Here is a 12,495-nt window from a genome sequence, read left to right on the forward strand (position 1 = left end):
TATTATAAACCTCAACTGTACTTCTTCTAATTATTCTAGTGAAACTTTTTATGATGCGCTGTGTAGGCTAAGAACGAAGCTTTTAGACACTGGTATGTTTGTTCGAGTGTAGCTAACAAGAGGGAAATAATAAAAACAAAAAGGGATTTTTTTTCCAAAATTTGCCCCTAAAATCTGGAATTAAAATTTTCTGCAGCTTGCAACACTGCTATCAGACACACATAAACTATCTTAAAATAAGCTTTTGTATCCTCCTAATATGTCCTACAAGTATTGTGACGATATCTAATAAAGTAAGCATGTCAATAAAATAAAAAATATCTCATTCTACCTTAAAAAAATCACAGTTATCTTTCCAATTAGAGAACAAGGTCTACTGTAAACCTCAACTGTACTTCCCCTAATTATCCTATTGAAACTTTCTATAGTGCGTTGTGTAGGGAAAAAACGAGACTTCCAGATACTGGTACGTTTGTTCCGATGTAGCCAACAAGAGGGAAATAATAAAGACAAAACAGATAATTTTCCCAAAATTTGCCCCTAATATCTGAAATTAAAATTTTCTGTAACTGGCAACACTGCTACCAGACAGACACAAACTATCTTAAATTAAACATTGGTACACCACTATTACATCCTACAAGTGTTATGGCGATATGTAAGGAACAAAGCTTCTAATTATAAAAAATATATTACGGTAAATATAAAAGGTAAAAACTAGAAAAATCAAGGTTTATAACCTAAATACGAAGTTTTCGTGCGCCCCTTAATTACCCCATTGTAACGATCTGTACTTGCGTTTGTTAAGTAAGGACAAATGTTCGATTGGCGTAAGTTGACTTGCACTCGGACGTATAGGTACGGATTTATAAACAAAAATCTTGATTTTTTTGCCCAAATTTAGGGAAGTTTTAATTTCCCTAATTGACAACACTACTCGCAGGCCCGTCCAATAGATGTCAACAGTTAGGTATCCATCCGAGGTATCTATCTGGTAAGTCTTAAGGAGGTCTTTCTACAACGAAGGAAGCTATCGGGAAAAAAGGAGTAAAGGAAATTCGAAATTAGAAAATTCTCGAATTTTTGACGGGTGAACTTTGAGAAGGAAATTTGACACCAGAAGAAAAAAAATTAATATGATAAACTATGGTCCAACCATATTTGGCAAGAATAATATCCCGATATTTTAGTGTCCACACAGGAGAGGATTAAAAAAGTGACACACCTGCGTGTGCCACTTTGGTTACCTGAGCCACCGAGTGTACATTTGATTACATTTTTTTTTGACTACTAACCCGTGCTGTTGTTGTAGTTATAGTCTCGACTAATAATAATATCGTTGTTGTAAACAATAACTTTATAAGGAAAATTTTCTCTCCTTTTTACATCTTAGTTCTAACACTGTTGGTGAGAAATGCAGAGTGTTTCAAAATGAATATCGGGGTTTTAAGTCTTCGTAGTACTTATTACATTTAACGTACAATTATAAGCAATGCATCAAGTAAAAGAGCAGCTCAAACAGTCTTTGCTACAAGTGTCCGATGTGAGATTCATTCGTCACATGCTACACATCTAGTCGATAGACGAGAAAGGCCCATAAACCTTCCGCCATATGGCACAAAGCCAATTCAATTTAGGGGAGTCTCGTTTCAACTGTACCATCTCCTGAGGATTTGCTGACGGTCAGATGCAAACATTATGAGTGTTGACATTAGCTCTTAGGTGAAATGTCGATTTATCACTGGAGACGACACGATCCAGAAAATCTTCATTGTTATGCAGCAATATTTTACTTGCGAAATTGGCACGTAAACCGTAGTCTGTAGGCTTTAGACCTGTAGCAACTGCAAACGATAAGGACGTAGTTGCAAGCGTCTCCTTAATATTCTTCACACAGACGGTTGCACTGTACAGATTCAGTCTTTATTAAAACACAAAAAGCTTTCTGCTCTCTAGTCTCCATCTTTGCTACTTGCTATTTCTAACGGCAGACAGAAGAAACAATGCATGTACATGCGTGCGTACAAAACAGTTTGAGTTGCTCTTTCATTTGATATAATATTTATAATTGTAAGTTAATTGTAATAGATACTACAAAGTTTCAAAACCCTAATATTAATTTTGAAACAGCCCGCATTGCTTAAAATTGTGTCATCCTATATTCATGTCTTGTATATACATATCATCAGGGCCGGCCCTAAACAATTTGTCGCCCCGTGCAATGGCATAATTTGCCGCCTCCCCCTTTCTCCAGAAAGAACAAATCTTAAAAGTTATAATTTTAAGTATGCTACTCCAGCATGAACAACGAAGGGGAGGGTAAGTGCAGTGGCACTCAGAAAGGCTTAAATACTTACTAAAAATGCAATCCCGTTGTGTCTGTTTTTTTTTCTTTAAATATTAATCTATTATGTTAGTGAAAGATAAAGCAAACACACCTGCAGAGGAAAGATGGTGATCCTTCTTTATAGAATTCAATATCGAGCTTCAATATCAATGTATCAGTTTGCAATTCAAGTGCAACTAGATCTTTTACCTTTATTTTTTATTTTATTCTACATCTGTTAATTTTTTTAATCTTGTTTCCCATCTTCAATGATAAGGAACTTGTTTTTGACAAAATCAAGACTAATTGTCATATCAAAAATGTGATAACTTACTAAATGGAACAGATATTCGCTACTATTCGAGAATTGAATTCTTGCATTTGAAAACAATCAAGCAATTTGTGCTCGGATTGATTCGACCATTTGCTTTAGCATTATCTATGTAACCTTAAACTAATGCAACCTAAACATAATTTATGAATGTAGTATTCAAATAGGTCAGTTTAGTAAATGTAACTATCATCATCATGAAGTTTGTTTCCAAGAAGAAATATTTAATTTAAATAATATACTTATAACTAGAGACCGGATGTTAGGCAAAATGCCTATTCTTTAATGCTAAAGATATGATCAAAAATAACGTTTTAATGTTTATATCAGGGATTGTAGTTTCGATTTAAGCCAACTTTATTTTGCCTATTTCGCCCCTCACTGCCTAAATAATTGCCTAATATTGCGTATTCTATGCATTTTCTTTGAAATAAGATTTAATTGGGAAATATATATAATTTATATACTGTAAACAACACAAGCACATGGTACATTACAATCTCTCTCTCTCGCTCTCTGTATACATATATATATATATATATATATATATATATATATATATATATATATATATATATATATATATATGAAATACATATCAAGCTTCGTTCTTTACATATAGAATAAAAGAAGAAGACAATAACAAACAGGTATGTTGCTATATTCTTTGAACACTATTTATGACTAATCTTTTTTTAAATTGTATTGAGTATTTATCTTCATTATTTCGAGTTACATTTTAGTGCCTATTCTACTGCTTATTTTTTTTTTTTAATTTAATGCCTAAACATCCGGTCTCTACTTATAACAGATTTTGCCGAACCCTCCAAACTTGTCGCTCCATGCAAATGCACGTGTTACAGGTATGGTAGAGCCGGCTCTGCATATCATATATATCTAGTCGAGAAATTATTTATATATGATATTTAGAAAAATACAATTAGCCAAATTAGTATTAGTTTTTACCTTTACACAAGTTATTTGAATTTTATACTGTTTGTGACATTATTTTCGTACATATTAAAGACCTGTTTTCACGAAAAAACAAAATTTCATTTCTACTTTTATTTCTTAAGGTGCATTTCGCCAGCCCCCCCACCTTGGAGTTTCGAAAAAAAACCTATGCCAATCGTTTGTGCTACGTTTGTGCCGGAATGTACCGCAAAAATTTTCGTTTGTACCACTTCCGGTACGAAGTTATAAGGGTTTTAAAGTGGGGGGGCTGGGGAAACGGCAGCCCCCCCACCTTGGAATTTCGAAACGAAACCTATGCCAATCGTTTGTGCTACGTTTGTGCCGGAATGTACCGCAAAAATTTTCGTTTGTACCACTTCCGGTACGAAGTTATAAGGGTTTTAAAGTGGGGGGGGGCTGGAGAAACGGCAGCCTCCAAACTTAGAATTTCGAAACAAAACCGATGGCAATCGTTTGTGCTACGTTTGTGCCGGAATGTACCGCAAAATTTTTCGTTTGTGCCACTTCCGGTACGAAGTTATAAGGGTTTTAAAGTGGGGGGGCTGGAGAAACGGCAGCCTCCAAACTTAGAATTTCGAAACAAAACCGATGGCAATCGTTTGTGCTACGTTTGTGCCGGAATGTGCCGCAAAATTTTTCGTTTGTGCCACTTCCGGTACGAAGTTATAAGGGTTTTAAAGTGGGGGGGGGGGCTGGAGAAACGGCAGCCTCCAAACTTCGAATTTCGAAACAAAACCGATGGCAATCGTTTGTGCTACGTTAGTGCCGGAATGTACCGCAAAAATTTTCGTTTGTACCACTTCCGGTACGAAGTTATAAGGGTTTTAAAGTGTGGGGGCTGGAGAAACGGCAGCCTCCAAACTTGGAATTTCGAAACAAAGCCTATGACAATCGTTTGTGCTATGTTTGTGCCGGAATGTACCGCAAAAATTATCGTTTGTACCACTTCCGGTACGAAGTTACAAGGGTTTTAAGGTGTGTGGGGGGGGCTGGAGAAACGGCAGCCTCCAAACTTGGAATTTCGAAAAAAAACCTAAGGCAATCGTTTGTGCTACGTTTGTGCCGGAATGTACCGCAAAAATTTTTCGTTTGTACCACTTCCGGTACGAAGTTATAAGGGTTTTAAAGTGGGGGGGGCTGGAGAAACGGAAGCCTTCAACCTTGGAATTTCGAAAGAGAAACTATGCCAATCGTTTGTGCTACGTTTGTGCCGGAATGTACGGGAGAAATTTTCGTTTGTACTACTTCCGGTATGATGTTATAAGGGTTTTAAAGTGGGGAGCTGGGGAAACGTCAACCCGCCATCTAGGAATTTCTAAACTAAGCCTATGCCAATCGTTTGTGCTACGTTTGTGCTGGAATGTTCCGCAATAATTTTCGTTTGTACCACTTCCGGTACGAAGTTATAAGGGTTTTGAAGTGGGGGCTAGGGAAACGGCAGCCTCCCCACCTAGAAATCGCAAAACAAAGCCTATGCCAATCGTTTGTGCTACGTTTGTGCCGGAATGTACCGCAAAAATTTTCGTTTGTACCACTTCCGGTACGAAGTTATAAGGGTTTTAAAGTGGGGGGGGGCTGGAGAAACGGCAGCCTCCAAACTTCGAATTTCGAAACAAAACCGATGGCAATCGTTTGTGCTACGTTTGTGCCGGAATGTACCGCAAAAAATTTCGTTTGTACCACTTCCGGTACGAAGTTATAAGGGTTTTAAAGTGTGGGGGCTGGAGAAACGGCAGCCTGCAAGCTTGGAATTTCGAAACAAAGCCTACGACAATCGTTTGTGCTATGTTTGTGCCGGAATGTACCGCAAAAATTTTCGTTTGTACCACTTCCGGTACGAAGTTATAAGGGTTTTAAAGTGGGGGGCTGGAGAAACGGCAGCCTCCAAACTTGGGATTTCGAAACAAAACCTATGGCAATCGTTTGTGCTACGTTTGTGCTGGAATGTACCGCAAAAATTTTCGATTGTACCACTTCCGGTACGAAGTTATAATAGTTTTAAAGTGGGGGTTGGGGAAACGGCAGCTCCCCACCTAGGAATTTCGAAACGAAATCTATGCCAATCGTTTGTGCTACGTTTGTGCCAGAATGTACCGCAAAAATTTTCGTTTGTACCACGTCCGGTACGAAGTTATAAGGGTTTTAAAGTGGGGGGACTGGAGAAACAGCAGCGTCCAAACTTGGAATTTCGAAACAAAACCTATTGCAATCGTTTGTTCTACGTTTTTGCCGGAATGTATTGAATAAATTTTCGTTTGTTCCACTTCCGGTACGAAGTTATAAGGGTTTTAAAGTGGGGGGGGGGGTGGAGAAACGGAAGCCTCCAACCTTGGAATTTCAAAACTAAGCCTATGCCAATCGTTTGTGCTACATTTGTATCGGAATGTTCCGGAAAAATTTTCGTTTGTAGTACTTCCGGTACGAAATTATAAGGGTTTTAACATGGGGAGTTGGGGAAACGGCAGCCCGCCCCCTAGGAATTTCAAAACAAAACCTCATTGCAATCTTTTGTGCTACGGTTATGTCGGAATGTATCGCAAACATTTTTGTTTGTATCACTTCCAGTACAAAAGTATGACAGTTTTAACTAGGGGGCTGCCGTTTCCAGAACCCTCCGCCTTGGAATTTCGAGATAAGACTGTGTCAATCATTTGTGGTACGTTTTTGCCGGAATGTACCGCAAAAAAATTACGTGCCTGAAGTTGGCCCCCCACCTCTCGCAAATTACACCAAACGTTGCACATCGTTAATGCATCGTTAGTGCACGTTAGTGCATTTAGAACTAACGTTAGTGCTATCGGCGTTTACGAGATATTAATGATTTTGGTGGGGGACCAACTTCATATAAAGTTAGCCCCCCACCCATCTTTATGCAGACAGATTTTCACTAAACTTAGCGCATCGTTAGTGCACTTAAACACATTAAGCACTACCGTAAGTGCTACCATATTTTGGGATTATTCAAGATTTTCGGTGGGGTGCCAACTTCAGAAATATCAAATTCTATACAAATAGAGGTAGAAACATGGGGTTGACGGTAATCGTTAGTGCATCGTTAGTGCACTTAAACACACTAAGCACTACCGTAAGTGCTACCGTATTTTGGGATTATTCAAGATTTTCGGTGGGGGGCCGACTTCAGAAATATCAAATTCTATACAAATAGAGGTAGAAACATGGGGTTGACGGTAATCGTTAGTGCATCGTTAGTGCACTTAAAAGCACTAAGCACTAACGTTAGTGTTACCACATTTTGAGATTTATTCAAAATTTTTGGTGGGGGCCAACTTCGGAAATATCAAATTCCATACAAAGTGTCAGTATTTTCAGGAATCAGTAACGAATGCACTAATTACTTTGTTAGTGTTTGAAGAGGGCGCAAATTCACGCTGACCACCAAAGATATTTTACTTGTAGCACCTACACTAATTAAGCACTAACGTTAGGGGTTGGTGCACGAAGAAGCACTAACGATGCACTAAGGATTGTACTGGAAATGATCATTAGTGCTTTTTAATTTGGCAGAAATTGGACACAGTGAAAAACTCCCCTTAAATTTCTTATGTGAGTTTCCTGAGATGTAACTGGCCATAACTACACTAATAGTGAAGCACTAATGAAAACGGCTGTAATTTTTTCGTTATTGGTTGAAGTGGGGCGCCAAATTTATGAAAGCTTCCAAAGGTTTTTTTACTTGTAGGACCTACATTAATGAAGAACTAACGTTAGGTGTTAATGCACTAAGAAGCACTAACGATTTCAGTAGAAGAGGTCATTAGTGCTTTTGATTTTGGCGGAAATTTGACGCAATGAAAAATTCCACATAAATCTCTTATGGGATTTTTGTGGCATATAATTGGCCATATCTACATCAATAGTTAAGCATTAACGGAACTATGAGTGTTTTGCAGAAGCGCTAACGATACATTAACGAATGGACTTATTTTTCGTTACTGCTTGAAGTGGGAACCAAGTTCACGCTGGCCCGCAAAGGTTTCTTACTTGTAGCACCTACACTAATGAAGCACGAAACTTAGGTGTTGGTGCACTAGGAAGCACTAATGTTACAAGGAAAGAAAACTTTCGAAATTATCGTGAACTTAGCCCCCACTACAAGCACTAACGAAAAAATTAGTTTTATACGTTAGTGCATTGTTAGTACTTCTAGAAGATACAAGTAGTTTCGTTAGTGTTTCACCATTAATGTAGAAATGGCCAATTATAAGTCTCAAAACTCCGATAAGAAACGCATGGGGAATTATTCATTGTATCAAATTCCCATCGCATTCAAAAGCACTAATTACCTCTGTTAGTGCAATTGTTAGTGCATCGTAATTGCTTCTTAGAGCACAAACACCTAACGTTAGTGCTTCATTAGTGTAGGTGTTACAAGTAAAAAAAAACCTATGGGGAAGTCAGCGTGAATTTCGCACCGACACTTTAAGCACTAACGGAAAAAAGTCCAATTCGTTAGTGCTTCTATAAAGCACTAACAATTTCTTTAGTGCTTCACTATTAGTGTAGTTATGGCCAATTACATATCACGAGACTCACAAGATATTTAGGCAAATTTTTCATTGAATAAATTTCCGCCAAATTCAAAATCACTAATTATCTCTTCTAGAGCGATCGTTAGTGCATTGTTAGTGCTTCTTAGCGCATCTACACCTAAGGTTAGTGCTTCATTAGTAAATGTGCTATAATTAAAATACCTTTTGAGGCCAGAGTGAACTTAGCGCCCCCACTTCAAGCACTAACTAAAAACTTAGTGCTATTCGTTAGTGCATTGGTAGTGCTTCTGGAAAACGCTAACAATTTAGTTAGAACTTCAATATTAGTTTAGTTATGCCCAATTACATGTAACGAAACACATAATAAATTTATGGGAAATTTTTCATTGCATCAAATTTCCGTCAAATTCAAGAGTACTAATGATCTATTCTAGTGCAATCGTTAGTGGTTCTTAGTGCACCAACCCCTAACGTTAGTACTTCATTAGTGTAGGTGCTACAGGTATAATATCTTTGGAGGTCACGGTGAACTTGCGTCAACTTCAAGCACTAACAAAAAATTAATGCCATTCATTAGTGTATCGTTAGTGCTTCTAGAAAGCACTAAACGTTTGTATGGAATTTGATATTTCTGAAGTTGGCCCCACTAAAAATCTTGAATAAATCCCAAAATATGGTAATGCTAACCTTAATGCTTAGTGCATGTAAGTGCACTAACGATGCAATAACGATTGTCTTTAACTGCATGTTTCTACCTCTATTTGTATAGAATTTGATATTTGTGAAGTTGGCCCCCATCTAAAATCTTGAATAAATCCCAAAATATTGTAGCACTAACGTCAGTGCTTAGTATTTTAAGTGCACTAACGATGCACTAACGATTGCCGTTACCTCTATGTTCCTATCTCTATTTGTACAGAATTTGAAGTTACTGAAGTTGCCCATCCCACCGAAAATCTTAAATGAATTCCAAAATATGGTAGCACCAACGATAGTGCTTAGTACGTTTAAGTGCACTAAAGATGCACTAACGTTTGCCATTAACCCCATGTTTCATCCCTATTTGTATAGAATTTGATATTACTGAAGTTGACCACTCCACCAAATTTTTTGAATAAATCTCAAAATATAGTAGCACTAACGTTAGTGCTTAGTGCGTTTAAGTGCACTAATGATGCACTAATGATTGCCGTTAACACTATGTTTCTACCTTTATTTGTATAGAATTTGATATTTCTGAAGTTGGCCCCCCCACCAAAAATTTTGAATAAATCCCAAAATATGATAGCACTAACGTTAGTGCTTAGTGCTTTTAAGTGCACTAACGATTGCCGTTAACTCAATGTTTCTATCTCTATTTGTATAGAATTTGATGTTTCTGAAGTTTGCCCCCCACTTTAAAACTATTATAACTTCGTACCGGAAGTGGTACAAACGAAAATTTTTGCGGTACATTCCGGCACAAACGTAGCACAAACGATTGCCATCGGTTTTGTTTCGAAATTCGAAGTTTGGAGGCTGCCGTTTCTCCAGCCCCCCCACTTTAAAACCCTTATAACTTCGTACCGGAAGTGGTACAAACGAAAATTTTTGCGGTACATTCCGGCACAAACGTAGCACAAACGATTGCCATCGGTTTTGTTTCGAAATTCTAAGTTTGGAGGCTGCCGTTTCTCCAGCCCCCCCCACTTTAAAACCCTTATAACTTCGTACCGGAAGTGGTACAAACGAAAATTTTTGCGGTACATTCCGGCACAAACGTAGCACAAACGATTGCCATCGGTTTTGTTTCGAAATTCTAAGTTTGGAGGCTGCCGTTTCTCCAGCCCCCCCACTTTAAAACCCTTATAACTTCGTACCGGAAGTGGTACAAACGAAAATTTTTGCGGTACATTCCGGCACAAACGTAGCACAAACGATTGGCATAGGTTTCGTTTCGAAATTCCAAGGTGGGTGGGCTGCTGTTTCCCCAGCCCCCCCACTTTAAAACCCTTATAACTTCGTACCGGAAGTGGTACAAACGAAAATTTTTGCGGTACATTCCGGCACAAACGATTGGCATAGGTTTCGTTTCGAAATTCCAAGGTGGGGGGGCTGCCGTTTCCCCAGCCCCCCCACTTTAAAACCCTTATAACTTCGTACCGGAAGTGGTACAAACGAAAATTTTTGCGGTACATTCCGGCACAAACGTAGCACAAACGATTGGCATAGTTTTTTTTTCGAAACTCCAAGGGGGGGGGCTGGCGAAATGCACCTTATTTCTTAGTTGATATTGATGAAAACTGCTGAAACCCGAATTGTTAATAGGTATGGTATTCATGTAAATTGTAAAATATTTGTAGCGTATTAGTATCTAGCGTTTAATTTATGTTGCATTTTACGGTGATTACGCCTACATAAAAATATTTCATACTTAAATAGACGTAAGATGCATTACAAATGACTATTTGAAAAAAAAACGAAATTTAGGAAAAAAAACGAGAGGCAATGTTTTTTTCTAAAAAAACGTACATTTCTAAAAAAATACGAACGGTTTATTTTCTATTTACAACACTATGCTGAGCTAAGTGAAATGTTCGAGGACCGTAATTTCACAGCGATACGTAGACAGGTATGAACGTTAAGATATGAAACATCGGTATGCGATATGAGAGTTATACCTGTAATCAGTGCTAGTGGAAGTGTTTACCTCAGCAGTGTTGTGTCTTGTCCACCAACTGATGTAACAGTTTCTGATGAAATAACTGCAAATGCTGATATAAGTAGGCGTATGTGTTTTCTTTAAACTAATGTAACAGTCTTTTCTTGAGTACCTCAAGCATTAAGATTAGTAGTTGCGCGCCTGTGATTCAAAATGAGGAAAAAGAAACGTAACGACAAGTCTATTTAGTTTTGATAAACCATTTGTAGCCAACTTTTTTTCGGAACGAAAATATCCATATCCTTTATCCTAAAAGTTATAACCACTTGACGTTACGTTAAGAAGTTCTTTTCATTTACTTTTTATTTTATTTTTTCATATTGAAGGAAGAGAATACAAGTCTAGAAATAGAAAGAGCATTGCTGACCTATTAGGTCACTGTCCATGTAACTTATTTATCGATAGTTCTTGCAAAATTGCTTGTTACCTGGAAGATCTCTAATCATATACACCAAGAGTCTTTCTAAGGACCGCACCACCAAACTGGCAACATAAAAGAAATATCAACAATATTTAATGTCGTTTGATTGAAACTACCATATATAACCTTCCAACTAAAATTAATGATTGTTGGTTCATGTCTAATAAATATATTTTTTTTAATGATGGCAAAGTAAACACACGGAAGGTTCACATTATTATTAACTTAGAATTTTATGACTGGATTTATGTTTCTATATGTTACCTCTAAAAGAGGAGAATATTAATCTGACACAAAAATGATGAACATAAATGTCTTTTTAAAATAATAAAAGAATAATATGTTTTATTTGTATACATAATTACTAGCTATAAGTGCTTTCTGACTATTTGCTGTTGATTACCTTTCATATTCTGGTATTCTTTGTACTTAATAACTAACAGTTGCCTTTATGTTTTCAAATTATTACTTCCTTAAAAGTCAAAAATTAAAAAAAAAAAAACATATGTGATGTCTTTTATTCTAAAATGCATTCTGCTATGCGAAAGAAAACAGGAAGATAAACTCTGGTAAAGACAATAAAGAGGATCACAAGCGTGACTTCGGTATATAAATGAATTTATCCAAATACCTGAATCGGTCAATATTAAATATCCTCTTATACGTCAACTATCTGAGGTTCTAACTTCACCAATAATTTAATGTTTAGTTACTTTAAGTTGCTTATATTTGAGGTAAAAAAGATGCCAAACAGCAAGAATACTATATGCTTCATATATCTTCTCATACCCCAAGTGTGTAAGGTATATACCCTCTCATACTCAAAATATAAGAAGTTTTTACCTTCCATTGTTTAAGATTTAGTTTTAAGAAGCCTTATATTCCAGGTTAAACTAATGCCCTAATATACCCTCTTATACCCCAATTATGTAAAATCTAAACCTTACCTCTCTTTGGATTTAGAAAAATTATATTTGAGATTAAACAGGTGTCAAAGAAAAATAATGATCTATGCTTTATACACCATCATCATCACCATAGGTTTTCTGTCTTTATTGGCAGGTCACTTGCCGCAGCTGAGAAGCTTCCATGCTCCACAGTCCTCCGCTAACTTCGTCTTCGCGTATGATCTTTCTGTTTTTATATCATCCATTAATTGTAGTCTCCTTCGCCCCCTCCCTCTCTCTCCCGCCACCATACCCTCTAGGACGTCCCTCATGATACAATCTC

This window comes from Thermobia domestica, chromosome 5, assembly GCF_964235325.1.
Source record: "Thermobia domestica chromosome 5, izTheDome1.hap1.1, whole genome shotgun sequence".
Classification (NCBI taxonomy): Eukaryota; Metazoa; Arthropoda; class Insecta; order Zygentoma; family Lepismatidae; genus Thermobia; species Thermobia domestica.